This window comes from Amblyraja radiata, chromosome 22 (assembly GCF_010909765.2).
Source record: "Amblyraja radiata isolate CabotCenter1 chromosome 22, sAmbRad1.1.pri, whole genome shotgun sequence".
Lineage (NCBI taxonomy): Eukaryota > Metazoa > Chordata > Chondrichthyes > Rajiformes > Rajidae > Amblyraja > Amblyraja radiata.
In genome coordinates this window covers 41,722,400-41,743,186 of record NC_045977.1, presented here as the reverse complement: position 1 = coordinate 41,743,186, position 20,787 = coordinate 41,722,400, and the positions used below count along the sequence as shown (strand labels likewise).

Genomic DNA, 20,787 nt, shown 5'->3' with positions numbered 1-20,787 from the left:
CAATACACGCCGGTAACAGAAATAGACCAGGTCAGCCTGAAATACTCTGTCATTTCACTGAGACCATGACTGATCCGTCAACTATGACCACACGCTCCTTGGTTATAAAGAATACATCACTCTGTCTCTGGTTATTGCCACATGAATAAATTATTTAATTCCTTTTACTGCTGAGAGTTGAATAAAGCATGCGGGCAGAGGGGAGGAGAATACAGACGCACACACATACACACACATGTGCACACACACACACACACACATATGTGCACACACACACACACACATGTGCACACACACACATGTGCACACACACACACACACACGTGCACACACACACACACACACACATGTGCACACACACACACACCCAATCACACTCACACATGCACTCACAGACCCACACACACTCACACACGCATGCACACACACACCGACACATGCGCACACACACACACACACACTCACTCAGCCACCTGCACACACACACACACACACACACATACCCACACACTCACTCAGACACACGCACACACACACTCACATTCACGCACACTTACACACACACACCCACACACACACACGCACCCACACACACACACACACACACACATATGTATATCTATGTGTGTGTGCGTGTGTGATTGTGTGTGTGTGTGTGTGAGTGAGTGTGTGTGTGTGTGTGTGTGTGTGTGTTTGTGTGTGTGTGAGTGTGTGTGTGTGTGTGTGTGTGTGTGTGTGTGTGTGTGTGTGTGTGTGTGTGTGTGTGAGGGTGTGTGTGAGGGTGTGTGTATATATATATATATATAATCACAAAGACAAAATTAAAACATACAAATTCTCTTTCTACCCTGCTTCCATCTTTGATTGGTTGGACAATTAACGAGCATGTCTACCATGTTCCAGCTTGATCTGATCAAAGGGAAAAATATTCATATTTCAAACCAAATGCTGGACTGATTTATGCAGATTCACTATATTGAAGCTGGAATAATTGGTTGGCATTGTAATGGCGTCTGGTGGTCTACACACGGGTCTGTGTTGATCACCTGTTTGACCTCCTGTGCCTGTCTGCGGACAGTGTTAGCCCACTAACAGCCAACATGCTGCCATTACTAACATCATCCCACACTCTTGGTAGTTAGTGGGCATCACTGAGCAAGGTGTAACCTTGTGATCAATGGTCCCCTTTGCTTCTTTTAGATTAGTTTAGAGATACAGCGTGGAAACAGGCCCTTCGGCCCACCGAGTCCACGCCGACCAGCGATCCCCGCACACTAGCACTGTCCTACACACACTGGGGGCAACTTACAATGATACCAAGTCAACTAGCCTACAAACCTGTACGTGTTCGGATTGTGGGAGGAAACCGGAGCACGCAGTGAAAACCCACACAGGTCACGGGGAGAACGTACAAACTCCGTACAGACAGCGCCCGTAGTCAGGATCAAACTCGGGTCTCTGGCGCTGTGAGGCAGCAACTCTACCCGCTGCACCACCGTGCCGGCCTATTGATGGCAATACAAACAGGTTAGGGCACAGAGTGCTGGAGTAACTCAGCGGGTCAGGCAGCATCTGTGGAGAACATGGATAGGTGACGTTTCACAGAGTGCTGGAGTAACTCAGCGGGTAAGGCAGCATCTATGGAGCTAAGGAAATAGGCAACGTTTCGGGTCGAAACCCTTCCGGGTTTCGGCCCGAAACGTTGCCTATTTCCAGAAGGGTTTCAGCTCGAAAAGTTGCCTATTTCCTTCACTCCATAGATGCTGCTGCACCATAACTCAGCGGGTCAGGCAGCATCTGTGGAGAACATGGATAGGTGACGTTTCACATAGTGCTGGAGTAACTCAGCGGGTCAGGCAGCATCTGTGGAGAACATGGATAGGTGACGTTTCACAGAGTGCTGGAGTAACTCAGCGGGTCAGGCAGCATCTGTGGAGAACAGGAAACATTTCGGGTCAAGACCCTTCTTCAGACCCTTCTTCATTCTAAAGAAGGGTTTCAATCCAAAACGTCACCTATCCATGTTCTCCACAGATGCTGCCTGACCCGCTGAGTTACTCCAGCACTGTGTAGGTTTTTGTAAACCAGCATCTGCAATTCCTTGTGTCACCTTATGGAATGTTCAATGGTCATTTGTAAGTGAAGACGGAAGATTCTAGTGTTTAAGAAGGAACTGCAGATGCAGGAAAACAACAAGGTAGATATAAATGTTGGAGTAACTCAGCGGGTCAGGCAGCATCTGTGGAGAACATGGATAGGTGACGTTTCGGGTCAGGATCCCATACCAAATTTTGCATGCCCTTGTTCTCCAGAGATGCTGCCTGACCCGTTGAGTTACTCCAGCACTCTGTGTCATTTTTGTAAGCCAGCATCTGCGGTTCCTTGTGTGTGCGCAAGGGGGATTTGTAGACCACCTGGTGAGGAAGCTCTTCAGCTGGCTGTGGTTTCTAGATCAAGAGGACATTGTCTAAGATGCAGCGGCAGAGCGTTGGCGAGTGTGCAGCCGACATTTCTACCAGTGGCAATCTGCGGCACTCCTGCAAATGGCAAGCATTGGTCAGCCGAAACTCGGAGATCGATACAGCTTTGGGAATCCATGTTATTAGATTCACATTTATTGTTACGTGCACCAATTAAGCTACAGTGATATTTGAGTTACCACGAGTTACCATACAATTGAAAGAACACAACACAATTAATAAGAACGATAGATCTTTACATAAACAACCGCCACGGTGGTGGATCACAGTGATGGAATGCAATAAAGTTCAGTCAGTCTTCCTCCTTTTGTTCACTCATGTTTGGGGGTCTTGACCCTCCGCAGTCGCCACTACCGACGGCCCGATGTACAGACCCCCTCGTCGGGATGATCGAAGCTCCGACAAAGCTCCAAAGGGGCCATTTATCACAAGGTTACACCCACTATTAGATAACTGAATATTCATTACTCCCCCCCTCCCCCCCCCTCCCCCCCCCTCCCCACCCCTCCCCACCATCGCAGGGATCTCCAGGAATCACTGCCTCATATAGGCACTCAGTATCATCAGAGACCCACACCATCCTGGCCACACACTCACCTCACCATTGCCATAGACACATAGAAAATAGGTGCAGGAGTAGGCCATTCGGCCCTTCGAGCCAGCGAAACGTCACAAGGAATAGGTGACGTTTCGGGTCGAGACCCTTCTGGAAACTCAGCGGGTGAGGCAGCATCTATGGAGTGAAGGAATAGGTGACGTACCTGATCATCCATGGGGGAGAAGGTACAGGAGCTTGAAGACTGTAATGTCCAGGTTCAGGAACAGCTTTTCCCTGCAGCCATCAGGCTATTAAACACTACAAATAAGCTCTGAAATTAACTCTAAGACTCAGGGACATTATTTTTGACTTTGCACTAATATTGTGCAAATTTAAAAATAAAATGTTTTTTTAAATATATATACTGAATTTTTTTGCAGGTTTTACAGAGTAATGTGCTTGTAGCTCTGTTGTACAAGTGAGAATTTCATTGTTCCGTATCGGGAAATATGGCAATAAAACACTCTTGACTCCTGCCTCTATAATCTTAAAAACTCACACTGCAGGGAGAAGTTAGTTTGCTGTTGCTGTTAAGTCTCAGGTCCACCAGGATATGATTAGATGTTGGAAGATGATAATGCTCTCACCTGCCAAAGATCTGATGTAGGACTATCAAACCCCTTATAGGATCAAGAAGAAACTGCAGATGCGGGAAAAACCGAAGGTAGACAAAAATGCTGGAGAAACTCAGCGGGTGAGGCGGCATCTATGGAGCGAAGGAATAGGTGACATTTCGGGCCGAGACCCGGAAGGGTCTCGACCCGAAACGTCACCTATTCCTTCGCTCCATAGATGCTGCCTCACCCGCTGAGTTTCCAGAAGGGTCTCGACCCGAAACGTCACCTATTCCTTCGCTCCATAGATGCTGCCTCAGCCGCTGAGTTTCCAGAAGGGTCTCGACCCGAAACGTCACCTATTCCTTCGCTCCATAGATGCTGCCTCAGCCGCTGAGTTTCTCCAGCATTTGTGTAAACCCCTATAGGTTACTGGGAGAAGGCAGGAGAATGGGGATAGGAGGGAGAGAAAGATCACCCATGATTGAATAGCGGGGTAGGCTTGACGGGCCGAATGGCCTTACTCTGCTCCTATTCCTTATGACCTGTATGTATTGCATTTGAAGATGGACAAAAAAAGCTGGAGTAACTCTGCGGGACAGGCAGCATCTCTGGAGAGGAATGGGTGACGTTTCGTGCCAAGACCCTTCTTCAGACTAGGCTTCTTCAGAAGGGTCTTGACCTGAAACGTCACCTATACCTTCTCTCCAGAGATGCTGCCTGTCCCATTGAGTTACTCCAGCCTTGGGTTTAAACCAGCATCTGCAGTTCCTTCCTCCACACCAATTGCATTCGGATATTTTACTAGCCTGCTCAATGTGGTTGGATTAGCGTAAACAAAGATCCAGCTACTGGATCCTTATGGAAATCAAACACAATGAGGCAGATGCAATGTAACATGTATATCATTCTGTATGGTTATAATATGTAAATTAAAGCAGCAATAATTGGAAAATTCTCATCAGAAACCATTAAGGTTCTTCAAAGACCATCGCGAGGAGCTACAGGAAGAATTAATTGAATGTAGTTTGCAGCAAAACAAACAGAAATATCCAAAATGAACATAAAGTGCTTTCAGCAGCTTTTAGATGTTGCAAATCACTCCAATATTGATGATATATAGTGGCATTGTCAGATTGATGTCAGTGGAAATTTCCACTCTAAACTATGCTATATGTATGAGCAGTTAAGCTAATGCCCCTGTCCCACTTAGGAAACCTGAACGGAAACCTCTGGAGACTTTGCGCCCCACCTAAGGTTTCCGTGCGGTTCCCGGAGGTTTTTGTCAGTCTCCCTACCTGCTTCCACTACCTGCAACCTCCGGCAACCACCTGCAACCTCCGGGAACCGCACGGAAACCTTGGGTGGGGCGCAAAGTCTCCAGAGGTTTCCGTTCAAGTTTCCTAAGTGGGACAGGGGCATTAACTTCACTGCCAGCTGAGGAGAGAACATTGTCGGGGTGGAAGATAGCAACCTTCACGTGGTCCGCCCCGTTTAGACTAATGCAATCAACTCGACGTGCACTCAAACGGAAGATCAAATAGACCAAGTTGTCCAACAACTTTAGGCTGCGCACGCCACATGAAAGAAGAAGAAGTTTAAGAAGAGAACATTGTCCATGCTACTAGTTCCACAAGTACTAGTGGTGAATCTGTGGAATCGGTGGAGGCCAAGTCAATGGGTCATTTTAAGGTGGAGATTGACAGATTCTTGACTATTACGGGCGTCAGGGACTGTGGGGAGAAGGCAGGAGCATGGGGTTTGGAGAGAGAGAGAGAGAGAGACGGAGCAGCCATCTTTGAATGGCGGGGTAGACTTGATGGGCCGAATGGCATTAATTCAGTTCCAAGAACTTTCGAACATGAACCATCCTGAAATGGTTAAGAAAGAACTGCAGATGCTGGAAAAATCGAAGGTAGACAAAAATACTGGAGAAACTCAGCGGTTTCGGGTCGAGACCCTTCCTGAAACTCTTCCGGGTCTCGGCCCGAAATGTCACCTATTCCTTCGCTCCATAGATGCTGCCTCACCCGCTGAGTTTCTCCAGCATTTTTGTCCACCTTAAACTAAAAAGCAAGCCGTTTATCATGTCTGGAAGTATGCACATCTGTGGAACGATGTGACCATTCGAGACTCTTCTTCAGACTGATGTGGAGGTGGGGGGGGGGGTAGAAGATAGCTGTATCCTGAAATGCTTTACATTTAGAAAGGGAGGCAGTCCCCCTTACTCTGTCATGATCCCTCCTTGTTGCATTAGGTTCAGGTCTAACATTGTCATGTGTACCGAGCAGCAGTGAGAACCTTTGTTTCACGAGCTATCCAAACAATTTACATAATATTATACCGCTTCTTCCCCTCTGTTAATGGCTTCTGAACAGTCGGCCCTTCCATAAGCTAGAGTACTGTCCGATTCACCTCTACCCCATTGTGGACATTGGACTTTGTCTGTGGAACTGATGCGCTACAATGCTGAGAACTATATCCTGCACTCTGTATCTTCCCCTTTGCTCCACCTGTTGAACTGGAGTTGGAACTGCTTGTATCCATTCATGGTAGATCTGATCTGGATAGCACGCAAAACAAATGTTAGGACTTTCGCATGAAGAAAGACTGGATAGACTCGGCTTGTACTCGCTAGAATTTAGAAGATTGAGGGGGGATCTTATAGAAACTTACCACATTCTTAAGGGGTTGGACAGGCTAGATGCAGGAAGATTGTTCCCGATGTTGGGGAAGTCCAGAACAAGGGGTCACAGTTTAAGGATAAGGGTTCTTTTAGGACCGAGATGAGAATTTTTTTTGGTGAATCTGTGGAATTCTCTGCCACAGAAGGTAGTTGAGGCCAGTTCATTGGCTATATTTAAGAGGGAGTTAGATGTGGCCCTTGTGGCTAAAGGGATCAGGGGGTATGGAGAGAAGGCAGGTACAGGATACTGAGTTGGATGATCAGCCATGATCATATCGAATGGCGGTGCAGGCTCGAAGGGCCGAATGGCCTCTACTCCTGCACCTATTGTCTATGTTTCTAAAACCTTTCACTGTACCTCAAACCGTGACAATAATAAACCTAATACTACACATAAATGCAATCGTTAAACTCCAGTACAACAGGTGGAGCAAAGGGGAAGATACAGAGTGCAGGATATAGTTCTCAGCATTGTAGCGCATCAGTTCCACAGACAAAGTCCAATGTCCACAATGGGGTAGAGGTGAATCGGACAGTACCCTAGCTTATGGAAGGGCCGTTCAGAAGCCTGATAACAGAGGGGAAGAAGCTGTTCCTGAGTCTGGTGGTGCACGCTTTCAAGCTTCTGTACCTTCTGCCGGACGGGTGCGGGGAGAAGAAGGAATGGCCGGGGTGGGACAAGTCAATTTAGTTTATTGCCGTGTGTACCGAGGTACAGTGAAAAGCTTTTGTTGCGCGCTAACCAGTCAGCGGAAGGACAACACATGGTTACAATGGATCCATTTACACTGTACAGGTACAAGGTAGAGTGCAAGGTAAAGCCAGCAAATTCTGATCATGGATAGTTCGAGGGTCTCCAATGAGATATAGTCTTTGATTAAGCAATGCGTTCTCAAGGCAACGTGCAGTGTAGATGGTTCTGGCCTGGGTGCTGGACTGGGCTACATGTTGCATCAGAGGGGCTTCAATCCATCATCTTCTTACTCTGATGTTAAAGTATTTCATATCAAGCTGTTCTTTCCGTTTTGGACAGCAATTTCTACTATCTTTCTTGGAATCGAGGATACATTTTACATAACTATTCTTAATTAACACGAGTTTTACAAATTAATGAGCTACTGAGCTACATATAACACAATTATTTTTCAATTTGAATCTCTGGAGGAACAGGATATGCGTTTCCGTTCCTTGCATTGATGAGAAGAATGATGCCGTTTGCGATTCCAATCCAATAAAAAAGCCTTGCAGGAACATGCAAACAGTCGTGGAAAACGTACATCATCACCATGAACTGCAGTTGCGAAGGGAATAGATGGCGATCTAACTCACTGGATGGTCTTTAGAGCCACACAGCACGGAAACAGACCCTTCAGCCCCAACCTGTCCACATGTGCCCCGTCTACATCAGTCCCATCTGCCTGCGTTTGGCCCATGACCCTCACAACCTTTCCTGTCCCTGTTCCTATCCACGTATCTTTTACATGTTGTTATTGTACCTGCCTCAACTACCTCCTCTGGCAAGCTCCTTGCCTATACCCCCCACTGAGAAGGCAGGAGAATGGGGCTGGGGAGGGAGAGATAGATCAGCCATCACACACACAGAGTGGTGAGTCTGTGGAATTCTCTGCCTCTGGCAGGTCTCTGGATACTTTCAAGAGAGAGCTAGATAGGGCTCTTAAAGATAGCGGAGTCAGGGGATATGGGGAGAAGGCAGGAACGGGGTACTGATTGTGGATGATCAGCCATGATCACATTGAATGGCGGTGCTGGCTCAAAGGGCCGAATGGCCTACTCCTGCACCTGTTGTCTATTGTCTATTGATTGAATGGCGGAGTAGACGTGATGGGCCAAATGGCCTAATTCTGCCCCGAGAATTTATGAACCATCCTCTGTGAGAAAAAAGCTGCCCCTCAGGTTCCTATTTGGAGCAGCTGGGCTTGTATACTCTGGGGTTTACAAGGATGAGAGGGCATCTCATTGAAACATATAAGATTGTTAAGGGCGTGGACACGCTAGAGGCAGGAAACATGTTCCCGATGTTGGGGGGGTCCAGAACCAGGGGCCACAGTTTAAGAATAAGGGGTAGGCCATTTAGAAGGAGACGAGGAAACACTTTTTCTCACAGAGAGTTGTGAGTCTGTGGACTTCTCTGCCTCAGGAGGCAGGTTCTCTGGATGCTTTCAAGAGAGAGCTGGATAAGGCTATTACAGATAGCAGAGTCATGGGATATGGGGAGAAGGCAGGAACGGGGTACTGATTGTGGATGATCAGCCATGATCACATTGAATGGTGGTGCTGGCTCGAAGGGCCGAATGGCCTACTCCTGCACCTATTGTTTATTGTCCATTAAATCTTTCCCCACTCACCTTAAACCTATGCCCTCTGGTTCTAGATTCCCCACCTTGGGTGAAAGACCTTAACTACTCATCCGATCTATTCCCCTCATGACGTTATACATAGAAACATAGAAAATAGGTGCAGGAGTAGGCCATTCGGCCCTTCGAGCCTGCACCGCCATTCAATATGCTCATGGCTGATCATCCAACTCAGTATCCTGTACCTGCCTTCTCTGCATACCCCCAGATCCCTTTAGCCACAAGGGCCACATCTAACTACCTCTTAAATAAAGCCAATGAACTGGCCTCAACTACCTTCTGTGGACAGAGAATTCCACAGATTCACCAAAAAAATTCTCATCTCGGTCCTAAAAGAACCCTTATCCTTAAACTGTGACCCCTTGTTCTGGACTTCCCCAACATCAGGAACAATCTTCCTGCATCTAGCCTGTCCAACCCCTTAAGAATGTGGTAAGTTTCTATAAGATCCCCCCTCAATCTTCTAAATTCTAGCGAGTACAAGCCGAGTCTATCCAGTCTTTCTTCATGTGAAAGTCCTAACATTTGTTTTGCGTGCTATCCAGATCAGATCTAGCAAGCATGGATACAAGCAGTTCCAACTCCAGTCCAACAGGTAGAGCAAAGGGGAAGATACAGAGTGCAGGATATAGTTCTCAGCATTGTAGCGCATCAGTTCCACAGACAAAGTCCAATGTCCACAATGGGGTAGAGGTGAATCGGACAGTACTCTAGCTTATGGAAGGGCCGAACTGTTCAGAAGCCATTAACAGAGGGGAAGAAGCGGTATAATATTATGTAAATTGTTTGGATAGCACGTGAAACAAAGGTTTCCCCCTTATCCTTAAACTGTGACCCCTTGTTCTGGGGTACACCTCTGTCTGTAAGATCACCGATCACCCCTCATCCTCCTGCGCTTATGATAAGATTTAAAGTAAGGTTATGGTTAAGGGTGACAAGATAAAAAGGGCAACATTAAATGATGCTGTTTACATATTTCAAATAGAGATGTCCTCATCATGCCCGCTCCTCCTGCGTAATGTTAAGATAGATATATACTACGAAGCAATGGAGGCAGATAAAAAGGAAGATGAGGCTCGTACAATTACATATCATTATCTCACATCTTATAACAAATTGTGCACTTCTAAGCAATCAAGGGTTATAAAGGGGCAATTTCAATTAAGCAGCACAAAAGAAACACAGCGATCAACTGAAGTTCAGCTGTACCAGCGGGCAAAAACCTCTTGTCAAAAACAAAAATGATACTTTGATTTTTCTCTATCAGGTCTCTGGTGCTATGTTACTGTCAAGAATAAAAAACACAGTTGTCTTAATCCCTTACAGGGTCACGTCGACAGCTTTAAATTGCACACTTCTTGGTTTGAATGCAAACTCACCGGACTGGACTGCTAGTTGTTGCAGGGTTAGAGATGGCTATTCACAGGGAGGGGAGGGGTGGGTGACCAGGGATTGGCTTCAGGGGGGGCCGGGCGAGAGAAAGCAAAAAAAAGCATGAAGGGAGACTGCGATGGGATATGCAGAGAGAAGGGGGAAAGGGATCGGAAATTTAGTGATCTGGCATCAGGCAGCCTCCTCTCCCCTCCTCTCCTCTCATTAATCATCTGTGTGCTTCTCAGAACTACAATGCAAGCTCACGCAAGGGTGAGAAATCTCACACTATTGGTTGCCTTCCCAATACAAGCCAGCCAATAATTTTGCCCGCAGATATAAATAACTGGGGAAGCAGTAACGAAATGTAAAGGATAATAAAAAGGAATCCCAATCGAAGCAGAGTTCAGACTGAATAACACACTGGGAACTTTATCGAGTAGACTTCTGATGTGAACTGCTGACGAGCGGGTCAGTGGTGCTGGAATATTGCCACCCCCCCCCCAAATCGCACCTTAATCGAATTGTAGACCATTTCCTTGACTATAATGAAAAAGGCAGCCTAAATAATACAGGTAATGTGTGCTGCTCTCCCCCCTTCAACTGTTGTGCATTATCACTGATGACTCCGATCCTCCACCGCTGTTGTGGAGTAACAATGAATATATTTCACAGTTCGCTGCGTTCACTGCGTGGGTGGTGGAAAAATAGACACCTCCACACAACAAAATGAAATATAAAAACGCAGGCTTTTTAACTCAGGAATGCAGATAGGGAACGCAGAATCTCACGGCCAGGCTTATTTGCAAAATAAATAAAAATTAAAAACGATAATGCGTGGACTGTATTTCCTCTCTCTCTCTCTGTCTGTCTGGACTCTTATGATTGTGATGTGTAAAATAAAAAAAACATGACATAATGTTAGAAAATACACTGTGTAAAGCATGGCAAATGTAACGAGATTATTGCTTTGTCTGCCTTATAAATCAGTGCCTTTACATATATGTATATTTTTAAAAGAAAGATATAATGATCTTCGTAAGGCAAAGCACGAGGGGAAAATAATTCTGCACGGGTAACTGGTGGAAATTTTATTACAATTTAAAAAAAAATTTAAATAAAAGGCAAGGCCCATTTCCAAGGTTTAAAATCAGATTTCGAAATTTGCAAGAACCAGGAAGTGAATTTTTATTTTCCAAATGAGAAACGTCACATCTGAAATGTTGAGCATTTTTTCACACAGAACCTTTACTTGAAATTTACAGCGCAGACTAGAAAACTTCACTCAGAGAATGGCACTTATAATTCATGAGATTGGATTTTAATAATTAAAAACCTTTCAAAGAAAATCCATAAATACCATTTTAGACGTATCTGAATTTTAAAGGCGGTTGCTCAATTCGAAAAGGCTGTCGTGTATGTGTACTTAAACTGAGTGGAATCCACAAACATGAAGTGAAACGCCTCAATTATTTCCATGTTTCAAATGATTAATATTGAGAAGCAAACTCCAGATACATAAAAATAAATATTTTGCTTAACAATTTGAAAAGCATGTTTGTATAGAAAGGGACTGCAGATGCTGGTATATAGGCAAGGGTTATGCATCTATATATCTATCTATAGATATCTATGCCTCCCTCCCCATCTCATGGAGAAGAAGATTTGATCCAGAGAGAGGATGGCAGTGAAATTGAAGGAAGGCGGAAATTTATTCAGGGCTACGATAGTTCAACGTTATTAAAATATTAGGTTATTAACTTTTTGGATACAAAGGCATAACCAACAACGAGCGTGTTTTACACAATAGACAATAGGTGCAGGAGTAGGCCATTCGGCCCTTTGAACCAGCACCGCCATTTAATGTGATCATGGCTGATCATCCCCAATCAGTACCCCGTTCCTGCCTTCTCCCCATATCCCCTGACTCCGCTATCTTTAAGAGCCCTATCTAACTCTCTCTTGAAAGTATCCAGAGAACCGGCCTCCACCGCCCTCTGAGGCAGAGAATTCCACAGACTCACCACTCTCTGTGAGAAAAAGTGTTTCCTCGTCTCTGTTCTAAATGGCTAACTCCTTATTCTTAAACTGTGGCCCCTGGTTCTGGACTCCCCCAACATCGGGAACATGTTTCCTGCCTCTAGCATGTCCAAGCCCTTAACAATCTTATATGTTTCAATGAGATGCCCTCTCATCCTTCTAAACTCCAGAGTGTACAAGCCCAGCTGCTCCATTCTCTCAGCGTATGACAGTCCCGCCATCCTGGGAATTAACCTGGTGAACCTACGCTGCACTCCCTCAATAGCAAGAATGTCCTTCCTCAAATTAGGGGACCAAAACTGCACACAATACTCCAGGTTAACTCCAATACAACAATGGACCATTGTGGGCTCCACCTTTCCTTGATCATTGTCACCTTTTTTTTTAACATATCTTTCATTCATTTGTTCTATTTATCTTCTACATTTCTCGTATTCCCTTTCCCCTGACCCTCAGTCTGAAGAAGGATCTCGACCCGAAACGTCACCTATTCCTTTTCTCCAGAGATGATGCCTGATCTGCTGAGTTACTCCAGCACTCTGTTCTCAATCTAGAATCAAGAATTTTCTTGGCGGCAGCAAACACCGCTGAGAGGCAGAGCATTGACGATCCAGCACTGTTTCCCTCATCGAGTTTCTACTTGGAAATATACCAGCAGCCAAGGCCCACTGTGTAGTGCATGGAGCAGGACTTGTACCTATGTTACAGAGAAAGGTTGAACAAGTTAGGTCTTTATTCTTTGGAGCGCAGAAGGGTAAGGGGGGACTTGATAGAGGTCTTTAAAATGATGAGAGGGATAGACAGAGTTGACGTGGATAAGCTTTTTCCATTGAGAGTAGGGAAGATTCAAACAAGAGGACATGACTTGAGAATTAAGGGACAGAAGTTTAGGGGTAACATGAGGGGGAACTTCTTTACTCAGAGAGTGGTAGCGGTGTGGAATGAGCTTCCGGTGGAAGTGGTGGAGGCAGGTTCGATGTTATCATTTAAAAATAAATTGGATAGGTATATGGACGGGAAAGGAATGGAGGGTTATGGTCTGAGTGCAGGTAGATGGGACTAGGTGAGAGTTAGTGTTCGGCACGGACTAGAAGGGCCGAGATGGCCTGTTTCCGTGCTGTAATTGTTATATGGTTATATGATTATACCTGTGTGGACTACAGAGTGCAAAGCAATTCGAATGTGTGGGCCAACAGTAAGGGTAGTGTATGGTTTTGATTAGTTGAGAGATACAACAAGGAAACAGGCCCTTTGATAGACACAAAAACCTGGAGTAACTCAGCGGGTTAGACAACATCTCTGCAACAAAGGAGTATTTTGTGTGTATCTTCGGTTTAAACCAGCATCTGCAGCTCCTTCGGCCCACCGAGTCCACGATGGCCATTGATCACCCACCCGTTTACGCCCGTTCAAAGTTATTTCCCAATGCAGGCAAATCGGACAAGACCAGCAGGCCAACTTGGTCGCCACGGGCAAGGTGGGCCGAAGGGCCTGTTTCCACACTGGACAGCTCGATGACTATATCAGCAGATGCCATTAAGTATCCCCCGGGGTTCTTTGTGATTCAAATGTGTCTACCAGGATAACGTTTGTGGACTTCACAATCCACTCAGCAAGTCTCCCATTTTCATTCATATTTTATTTTTTCATAGAAAATGGACCTCCCACACAGCGCAAGGTCAAAAGGTCATAAGGAATAGGAGTAGAATTAGGCCATTTGACCCATCAAGTCTACTCCACCATTCAATCATGGCTGATCTATCTCTCCCTCCTAATCCAATTCTCCTGCCTTCTCCCCATAACCCTCGACACCCGTACTAATCAAGAATCTATCTATCTCTGCCTTAAAAATATCCACAGCCTTCAGTGGAAAATAATTCCACAGATTCACCACCCTCTGATTAAAGAAATTCCTCCTCATCTCCTCCCTAAAAGAACGTCCTTTAATTCTGAGGCTATGAACTCTAGTCCTAGGCTCTCCCACTAGTGGAAACAACCTCTTCACATCCACTCTATCCAAGCCTTTCACTATTCTGTATGTTTCAATGAGGTTCCCCCTCATTCTTCTAAACTCCAGCGAGTACAGGCCCAGTGCTGACAAATGCTCATCATAGGTTAACCCACTCATTCCTGGGATCGTTCTCGTAAACCTCCTCTGGACCCTCTCCATCCTTCCTCAGGGAAAGTGGCGATGTGAGATCAAACCACTTTTCTGCAAGTATCTCCTTATTGTGGTTTGGTGTCAGGTTTTACTTGATAATGCTTCTGTGAAGCACTTTACTAAAAGCCATTACACAAATACATTCTTCTCTCTGTTGCCATGTACACAATTATTGCATTATGCTGAATAAGAAATGCTTCCGAAAACAGGCAATGGTTCTTAAAATAATCGCTGTTGTTGATCAGGCCAATGTTTTTGCCGCCCACCACACAATCCAGCAACAAATCACATTTCATCTCTGGTTTCATATTTCCCCTGGTGTGTTCGCTACGATTTCTTCCCTTTGCTGGAGTACTTTGGCTAATTGCAGTAATGAAGCAGAGTGCGCTCACAGGCAGAGTAACGTACAGGCAGATCAGTTAAATAGTGTGAACACAAATGTCTGAAGAAGGAACCCGACCCGAAACGTCACCTATCCATGTTCTCCACAGATGCTGCCTGACCCACTGAGTTACTCCAGCACTCTGTGAAACGTCACCTATCCATGTTCTCCACAGATGCTGCCTGACCCGCTGATCCTGGCACACCTCAAAAGCTGCCTACCCCCCACACTGGATCCCTATCAGTTTGCCTACCGCAAGAACAGGAGTACGGAGGATGCCATCTCAACGGCACTTCACTCCGCCCTCTCCCACCTCGACAACAGAGACACTTACGTAAGAATGCTGTTCATCGATTACAGCTCAGCATTCAACACCATTATACCATCAAAACTGATCACCAAACTCGGTAACCTGGGCATCGACCCCGCCCTCTGCAACTGGATACTGGACTTTCTAACCAACAGACCCCAGTCTGTTAGGTTAGACAAGCACACCTCTTAAACCCTCACCCTGAACACCGGCGTTCCACAGGGCTGTGTGCTGAGCCCCCTCCTCTACTCCCTCTTCACCTATGACTGCACACCTGTACATGGTACTAACACCATCATCAAGTATGCAGATGATACAACGGTGATTGGCCTCATCAGCAACAATGATGAGTCGGCCTACAGGGAGGAGGTCCAGCACTTAGCAGCATGGTGCGCTGACAACAACCTGGCCCTTAACTCCAAGAAGACCAAGGAGCTCATTGTAGACTTCAGGAAGTCCAGGGGCAGCACGCACACCCCCATCCACATTAACGGGACGGAGGTGGAACGTGTTTCTAGCTTCAGGTTCCTGCGAGTCCACATCTCCGATGACATCTCTTGGACCCACAATACCTCAACTCTGATCAAGAAGGCTCACCAGCGTCTCTTCTTCCTGAGGAGACTGAAGAAGGTCCATCTGTCTCCTCAGATCCTGGTGAACTTCTACCGCTGCACCATCGAGAGCATCCTTACCAACTGCATCACAGTATGGTATGGCAACTGCTCTGTCTCCGACCGGAAGGCATTGCAGAGGGTGGTGAAAATTGCCCAACGCATCACCGGTTCCTCGCTCCCCTCCATTGAGTCTGTCCAAAGCAAGCGTTGTTTGCGGAGGGCGCTCAGCATCGCCAAGGACTGCTCTCACCCCAGCCATGGACTGTTTACCCTCCTACCATCCGGGAGGCGCTACAGGTCTCTCCGTTGCCGAACCAGCAGGTCCAGGAACAGCTTCTTCCCGGCGGCTGTCACTCTACTCAACAACGTACCTCGGTGACTGCCACTCACCCCCCCCCCCCCCCCCCCCGGACACTTATTATCACTTATTATTATTTATTCAAATCATTTGCTATGTCGCTCTTCCAGGGAGATGCTAAATGCATTTTGTTGTCTCTGTACTGTACACTGACAATGACAATTAAAATTGAATCTGAATCTGAATCTGAGTTACTCCAGCACTGTGTGAAACGTCCCATATCCTGAAGAAGGGTTGCGGCCCGAAACGTCGCCTATTTCCTTCGCTCCACAGATGCTGCCTGACCCGCTGAGTTGCTCCAGCACTCTGTGAAACGTCACCTATCCATGTTCTCCACAGATGCTGCCTGACTCGCTGAGTTACTCCAGCACTCTGTGACACGTCACCTATCCATGTTCTCCACAGATGCTGCCTGACCCGCTGAGTTACTCCAGCACTCTGTGAAACGTCACCTATCCATGTTCTCCACAGATGCTGCCTGACCCGCTGAGTTACTCCAGCACTCTGTGACACGTCACCTATCCATGTTCTCCACAGATGCTGCCTGACCCGCTGAGTTACTCCAGCACTCTGTGAAACGTCACCTATCCATGTTCTCCACAGATGCTGCCTGACCCACTGAATCTTTTTTCATAAACCAACATCTACAATTTCCTGTGTCTCAAAACAAAAACAAAAATATATATATATTTTTTGGAAAATAGAATGAATTGAAATGCTCAAAAATAAATTAAAACCAGTAGTCTCGTCTGAGTAAGGGTCCCAACCTGAAACACCATCTGACCATTCCCTCCACAGATGCTGTCTGTCCCACCAAGCTACTCTAGCACTTTATGTTCTGCTCAAGATTCCAGCACCATCCGGCATCTTCTAGTGGTGTGTTACGACTGTCGCCATTACGGCTGTCCTCCTGGGATAAACAATCTATTGTATCATATCATATTGTTGTTGGTACTGTTGAACATACCATCACTGTGTATCTATTGGTCACTGAGTGAGCTTCAAGAAATGTCATTGCAGCCTGCTCTATATAGAAATAAAGTAATTAAGCATGAATGGCTCCGAATGGCACCATCTTTACCTAAAGGATAGTTGGTATATATTTAGTCTGGGTCACACAGCACGGAAACAGGCCCTTCGGCCCAACTTGCCCATGCTGACCAACATGCCCCATCTACACTAGTCCCATCTGCCTGCATTTGGCCCATATCCCTCTAAACCTGTCCTATCCACGTACCTGTCCAAAAGTCTTTTCAATGTTGTTTTCGTACCTGCCTCAACTACCTCCTCTGGCAGCTTGTTCCATTCACCCACCACCCTCTTGTTGATTTCCATGTTAGTCATTTTATGCTTCTGAACTTAGGGGCAGCATGGTGTCGCAGCGGGTAGAGCTGCTGCCTCACAGCGCCAAACACCTGGGTTCGATCCTGACAACGGCTGCTGTCTGTATGGAGTTGGGACGTTCTCCCCGTGACTGCGTGGGTTTTCTCCAGGTGCTCAAGTTTCCCCCCCAACACTCCGAAGACGTACAGGTTTGTGAGCTGACTGGGTTTGGTTAAAATTATAAATTGTCCCTGCAGGATGGAACTAGTGTTGGTCGGCATGGGCTCGGTGGGCCGAAGGGCCTGTTTCCACACTGTATCGCTCTAAAGTCTAAAGTTTTGGTTAACATATCCATTTGGGTAATAAGCTTGAACAACATGATGGGGACATTTAGAAGGATGAGGGGCAATCTTATAGAAACATATAAAATTATAAAAGGACTGGACAAGCTCGATGCAGGAAAAATGTTCCCAATGTTGGGCGAGTCCAGAACCAGGGGCCACAGTTTAGAATAAAGGGGAGGTCATTTAAGACTGAGGTAGAAACAACTTTTTCACCCAGAGAGTTGTGAATTTGTGGAATTCCCTGCCACAGAGGGCAGCGGAGGCCAAATCGCTGGATGGATTTAAGAGAAAGTTAGATAGAGCTCTAGGGACTAGTGGAGTCAAGGGATATGGGGAGAAGGCAGGCACGGGTTATATACATAGAAACATAGAAAGTAGGTGCAGGAGTAGGCCATTCGGCCCTTCGAGCCTGCACCGCCATTCAATATGATCATGGCTGATCATCCAAATCAGTATCCTGTACCTGCCTTCTCTCCGTACCCCCTGATCCCTTTAGCCACAAGGGCTAACTCCCTCGTAAATATAGCCAATGACTGGCCTCAACTACCTTCTGTGGCAGAGAATTCCACAGATTCACCACTCTCTGTGTGTATTGATTGGGGACGATCAGCCATGATCACAACGGATGGCGGTGCTGGCTCGAAGGTCCGAATGGCCTCCTCCTGCACCTAATTTCTATGTTTCTATGTTTCTCTGACCTGGAGACTCAATTATAAGGGGCCAATTTATTCCAGGCGTTCAATGTTAATCAAGTTCTCCGCATGGCTCCACACAATAACTGTTCTAGACGTAGGGTTATAAGATTCTCTTGTCAGACATACACACTCTAATACCTAAACCATAAACATCAACAGAAAGTAGGAATTATTTTGCTATTTTTAACTTTTATAAGGAGATGTTCCAATGAAAGACTCGGCTAATTTAATTGGTCTTTTCAACAGCCAATTCGTCTTTCCGATATTTGTAATATCTTAAACGTAGCTCTCAGAGATTCCATTTCTTTAATTATAATAAATATCCCCAGAGTTTTTGTAAAATAATTTGACTTCCTTTAATGTTTAAGAAAGAACTGCAGGTGATGGAAAAATCCAAGGTAGACAAAAATGCTGGAGGAACTCAGCGGGTGAGGCAGCATCTATGGAGCGAAGGAATAGGTGACGTTTCGGGAAACTCGGCGGGTGAGGCATCATCTATGGAGTGAAGAAATAGGTGACGTTTCTGGTCGAGACTCTTCCAGAAACTCAGTGGGTGAGGCAGCATCTATGGAGCGAAGGAATAGGTGACGTTTCGGGTCGAGACCCTTCCGGGTCTCGACCCGAAACGTCACCTATTCCTTCGCTCCATAGATGATGCCTCACCCGCTGAGTTTCTCCATCATTTTTGACATTGTTTTATACTCAACAAGCAACAGTGGAAAACATCAGGTAACGTAGCTGTCAAATTTTGCAAAATGATTTGCAAATTCACGATTGTAACTGGATTTCACCTGCACCTCCTGCACCTATTGTCTACGTTTCTATGTATTGTCTTTCCGCAGACTGGTTAGCATGCGAGAAAAAGCTTTTCACTGTACCTCGGTACACACGGCAATAAACTAAACTGAAATGTATACTGACATGTTTAACTAAGAACTGCAGATGCTGGAAAAATCGAAGGTAGACAAAAATGCTGCAGAAACTCAGCGGGTGAGGCAGCATCTATGGAGCGAAGGAATAGGCGACGTTTCGGGTCGAGACCATGCTACAATTTTATACCATACTGAACCATGTTATTTTATACTGTATTAGAATACTACCGATGAAGAACTTAGCATAAAACAATATTAATTGGCAGGGATTCTGTTACTAAATCCAAACTGTTTATAAGTCAAGTTCACCAGACTGATTCCTGGGATGTCAGGACTTTCATATGAAGAAAGACTGGATAGACTCGGCCTGTACTCGCTAGAATTTAGGAGTTTGAGGGGGGATCTTATAGAAACTTACAAAATTCTTAAGGTGGTTGGACAGGCTAGATGCAGGAAGATTGTTCCCGATGTTGGGGAAGTCCAGAACAAGGGGTCACAGCTTAAGGATAAGGGGGAAATCCTTTAGGACCGAGATGAGAAAAACATTTTTCACACACAGAGAGTGGTGAATCTCTGGAACTCTCTGCCACAGAAGGTAGCTGAGGCCAGTTCATTGGCTATATTTAAGAGGGAGTTAGATGTGGCCCTTGTGGCTAAAGGGATCAGGGGGTATGGAGAGAAGGCAGGTACAGGATACTGAGTTGGATGATCAGCCATGATCATATTGAATGGCGGTGCAGGCTCGCAGGGCCGAATGGCCTACTCCTGCACCTATTTTCTATTTTTCTATGTTTCTATGTTATCTTCTTACCTCAAAAAATATAATTGAAGTCTATTTGGCAACGTATAACACGATTTTTAAACGGATATTGAAAGAGCTTGAAGACTTTTCTGATAGAGGTATAATTATTTGAGACGGTGTTGACCAAAATGATTGTTGATGAAGATATGTGAATATTCTCTTCAGAGAGGAAGCTTTAGCCTTTGAGGAAACATGGGCTACAATCTATAAATTATACATCTGAAGACCTACGAGGGAAACATTTCGAGGCGGATAAAAGGATGGTTTAGATTGTGTTGTGCAATCCTACATGGCTTTTTACTGCAAGCAATTAGAATATTTATCAAAGAGCAGGCATCAGTGATGTTGGCATCAGGGGGAAAGAAATAAACACATTCCACTAAGTCGTAAAGAAGGAAGATTGTCATTAACTGAAACTGAACGATACAAATGCCGGATTACTCACTATTCCTGCGGGAAACTATGCTGTAAAGATGTCCAGTCCCCAATCAAAGTCTCGGAACAGGGCCGACATGAAATATATTGATAATGATAATTTAATCATTAATATCTTTCTTCTGATGGATTAGGAGTTGACGAGCATTGGCTGCGATGGCGTCTCCGACAATTTCCCCCTCACACTCCACGATGCTAATTGATCCTTTGCTCTTTCCAATTGAACAGACTCAAAAACCACAGAAAGGGAAAAAAGAAGTTGCGCTTTCGCCCCGTCTGATTCCAATTGCTTATCGTTAATATTTATTGCCAAATTCAAAGACACAGCGGCTCAAAATCTGGGGAGTTCAGTATTTGATGCAATTAGAAATTAGCTCGTAGCAAAAT

At 45.6% G+C, this 20,787-nt stretch overlaps 1 protein-coding gene and 1 long non-coding RNA gene across 11 annotated transcripts in view; both read right to left on the bottom strand.

Annotated features, from left to right (window-relative positions):
- Positions 1-20,787, bottom strand: part of rbfox1 (RNA binding fox-1 homolog 1) — a 778,480-nt gene that overhangs the window by 212,264 nt on the left and 545,429 nt on the right. The window contains exon 1 of one of the 10 annotated variants that reach the window (XM_033041161.1): positions 10,073-10,172. The exons of the other annotated variants lie outside the window; for them this stretch is intronic. The gene's annotated coding sequence lies outside the window, so the exon portion shown is untranslated. Of the gene's footprint in view, positions 1-10,072; positions 10,173-20,787 lie in introns of those variants that run through there. 10 annotated transcript variants of the gene reach the window in all.
- On the bottom strand, positions 7,221-17,072 carry LOC116985996. The gene is made up of 3 exons (XR_004415385.1): positions 17,054-17,072; positions 13,445-13,450; positions 7,221-7,646 (listed from the first exon to the last, which is right to left on the bottom strand). It is a non-coding gene; the product is annotated as an uncharacterized LOC116985996 (long non-coding RNA).